The sequence below is a fragment of the Palaemon carinicauda genome, chromosome 25 (genome assembly GCF_036898095.1).
Source record: "Palaemon carinicauda isolate YSFRI2023 chromosome 25, ASM3689809v2, whole genome shotgun sequence".
Lineage (NCBI taxonomy): Eukaryota > Metazoa > Arthropoda > Malacostraca > Decapoda > Palaemonidae > Palaemon > Palaemon carinicauda.
Window position 1 is genome coordinate 35,747,254 of NC_090749.1, and position 4,076 is coordinate 35,751,329.

A 4,076-nucleotide genomic window follows, 5' to 3' on the forward strand; every position below is an offset into this window, starting at 1 on the left:
AAATCAAAATGTAGAACAGGGGAGAAGTGCTGAAAGTTGTGCCATAAATTGCAACTTGTGTGGTCAAAACATTCCATGTCATCCTTCTGGTCAGTGTGGTTCAACTGTAAATGACAATGTTGATGACCCTGTGCTCTGTTGCCTATGCAATAGAAATCGTAGCATTCAGGCTGAACGAAGGGAATTGAAAATACAACAAGAGAAGCAAGCTAAAAAAATGAAGGATAAATCAGTACAGCGTTTCAAGCCAGCCCTTCCAGGGGACCCTGTCATAGTTCCTATTCCACTTGTTGACCGTGGACAAGCGGAGTTTGCAAATGCAATGGCAATTATATCTGTAAATGCAGCAACTCTTGTTCAAACAAGTCAGAAAATGCTAATTTTGATAATTGTTGAAGTGATTTTCAAGTTCAGTTTTAGTTCTTTACATATTCTAATAGACTTGTAATGTGTAATGTAAGTTTTTAATGTTGAATAAATAAAACACACACCTTTATTAATACTTAGACTTTTCCTAATCAATTTTATGTTACTATTTGTTTATTTTTGCATAATGACCAGCAGCTATTGGGGTAACTTTACAAAATGACTAACGATACTAATAGTCATTTTGTAAAATGACCAAACTTCTGGTAATTTTCCAAAATGACCACAATTATTTGGGCATTTTGCATACTGACAGATATTTTGGTCATTTTCCAAAATGACCAATTCCTCAAAATGACCGTAACATATATATATATATATATATATATATATATATATATATATATATATATATATATATATATATATATATATATATATATATATATATATACCCCATGGTTGAAAATATAAGATGTATACTCTTCATACTTATAAATAGATGGATCTCGCCTGTTCATTTAAGGCTCCAAAAATTTATATCCTTATATCTCAGCTAGTATCTGATAGGAAGCACAGCAGTTGACTGACTACCAGATACAGATTTATTGGGTTCCTCGTTGTTCACACTAATCTTGCTCGTGATCTTTGCCACATTTAAGAAGTCAAGACTGAGATTAACGGTTTAAAGATTGCTCATGAATGGCAAAGGCAAGGTACAGTGACATTTCCCTAACTAGCATGACAATGTCCTAGTCATTGACCATATATACATATGATCAGCGCCCAAGTCCCATCTCCACCCAAGCTAGGAACAGGCACAGCCAGGCAATGTCTGGTGATGACTCAGCAAGTAGACTTATAGGTTTCCCCAAACCCCCATCCTTAGCTCACAAGGATAGAGAGGTTGAAGACCTAGACGGAAATATCGAGTTCAAGCTGGACTCCATCACCCGTCCAGTAGAACGCCAGGCAGGGAAATTTTCAATACGTTCATGGTGTAATATTGGACAACCTAAAGCTGTATATTTATACACTTTATTCGTATGTATTCATTACATAATTAGTGATTGTTATAAAAATATATTCGAAAATAATATTATCCAATTTTCTTGATCGTGTGAAGTCAAAAGTGACCCTCAAGTTAGCGAATCTTTCTAAGTCATGTTTTTGTTGAAATACATGAAAAACACAGAAGACAATTGGCTCAAATTCGCTTTCAGTTGCTGCAAAAAGCTAAAAAGACGCTGGTCTTACAAAGACTTCTTCTACAACGTACTGTTACAAAGACATTTTCTGCGTTAGAAACACACTTTTATTCAATGAAAGAACAAAGAAAACGAACGAATTTTTAAAAAGCAAAATGCTTATTGTTTTCTTTTTGCTGTTTTTACTATGACCGAAGCCATTATGTATAAGGCTTTGCTTCGTGAAAAAAAGAGAAATAATGATCTTATGAATGGTTTCCTCTCTGTGAAATGAATATCTCGTCGGGCCCCTCCCTTATCTCTCTATCTTTATATATATATATATATATATATATATATATATATATATATATATATATATATATGAATATATATATATATATATATATATATATATATATATATATATATATATATATATATATATATATATATATATATATATATATATATCCATCTGTTGAGTGGGGGTACTTTAGCTGGAATACGTATCATCATGATCAGCAAAGCTGTACTAGTCCTGGCCAAACATACTATGTTGATTATGCTTTGAGTGATGAGATTAAAGTCTCCCACCCTCACCAATCCACAGTTGGCAGTGCGATGAGGAAATGGCCAAACTCTTTCAAACCAAATTGTTAGTTATCCTGTGTTGTAGAAAAACTTGAGTATGGCAGATAGCTTTTAAGGTCATACATTGATATATAGTTACAGAAATATTCTTCACATATAATGCCATGTTTATTTTTCAAGAGAGAGAGAGAGAGAGAGAGAGAGAGGAGAGAGAGAGAGAGAGAGAGGAGAGAGAGAGAGAGAGAGAGAGAGAGAGAGAGAGAGAGGCGGGGGGCTGCTCTGAAAGCGGTTCTCCCTAGATTAATGAGAAAGAGATGTTAATTCTTAATCTCATCAAGGAAGGAGATTAAAAAATAACACGACTTGGGAAGACATTTTTGCCAACTGACGTCTTTTTTCTCTCAAGGTCCCAGACGGAGAATCTTGGATGGAATAAGAATTCCTTGGTTGGTGCCATGAGAAACGGGAATTTTGGATGGGTGTGAAAGAAAGGGAGAGAGAGAGAGAGAGAGAGAGAGAGAGAGAGAGAGAAATTAAAACTTGCTGGGAAAAGCCTAAAATTGTCTTAGAACCTTTGGATGCTTTTAAGCGGAATAAACATGAAATGAGAGAGAGAGAGAGAGAGAGAGAGAGAGAGAGAGAGAGAGAGAGAGAGAGAGAGAGAGAGAGAGAGAGAGAAATGAAAACATGCTGAGAAAAACCTAAGATTGGTATAGAACCTTAAATAAAGATTTATCTTACATACTGAGAGTGTATTGGATAATTTGAAATGCCCGATCTAGGAGCTCATGTTCACACTACCAATTGGTGACATATTAAAAAAAAAATGTGATATAAACATAAAACTCAAGACACCATTAAAACTTGTAATGAAAGTTATACATAATGAGCAACCAATTGCAATACGTAGGAAAGACGAAAGTAATGGTCTCATAAAACTTTAGGAATCGGGGTGAGTTAAATGAGATGGATTAAACATCCAACTCAGGAGCTCATAAAAGTGCTAAGAAATCAGACGTACAAAGAACCAATCGTAGGTTTATAAAGAGAAATTAGATGATCAACTATTATAAGGGATGATAAAGAACCAACTCAGGTGCTAATAAAACCTGGCAATCCAAATGGAACACTAGATGAACAACCAAATAGGACTAAAAGAAGTCTGAAATTAGGGTCACATAACAAGAACAACTAATTAAAGGTCGCTCATGAATGGCATAGTCGATGGATAGTGACAATGCCCCTAAAGACTGACCAAATATGCATATGATCAGCGCCCAAGCCTCATCTCCATCCAAGCTAGGACCAGGAAAGATCAGGCAATGACTGCTGATGAGTAAGCAGGTAGACCTAAAGACTCTCCCAACAGCCTCATCCTTATCTCACACAGATGGTGAGGTTACGGAAACTACATAAAACTATCGACCTTGATTGGGACTCGAACCCCAGTTCGGTAGATCGCCAGGCAGGGATGTTGCTAAATGGGATACCATAACCATCAGCTTAGAATGTCAATGAAACCATAACAAATTGAGTTACTTACTGGATAAAATTCCAATTGGTGTCGGGATAAAGACGTAGTTCAGGACCACACATTAACCATGGCACTTATAGGAATATTAAACTGGCATACAATCGGATGCTTAATAAAAACCTATCTAAGGATCAACGCTAGGTGACAAACCAGGATGATATAAGCCTTAGTAATCTAAAATGGAAAATAGCCCAGCAAGGAAAGAAAATAGGGAAACTGGTAGAATAGTGTGCCTGAGTATACCCTCAAGCAAGAGATCTCTGACCCAATTCAATGAAAAACCATGGTGCAGAGGCAATGGTCCAACCAAAGTCTAGAGAACAATGGCTTGGTTTCTGGAATTTCTTTCTCCCAGAAGAGCTGCTTACCATAGCTAAGAAGTCTCTTCTATAATT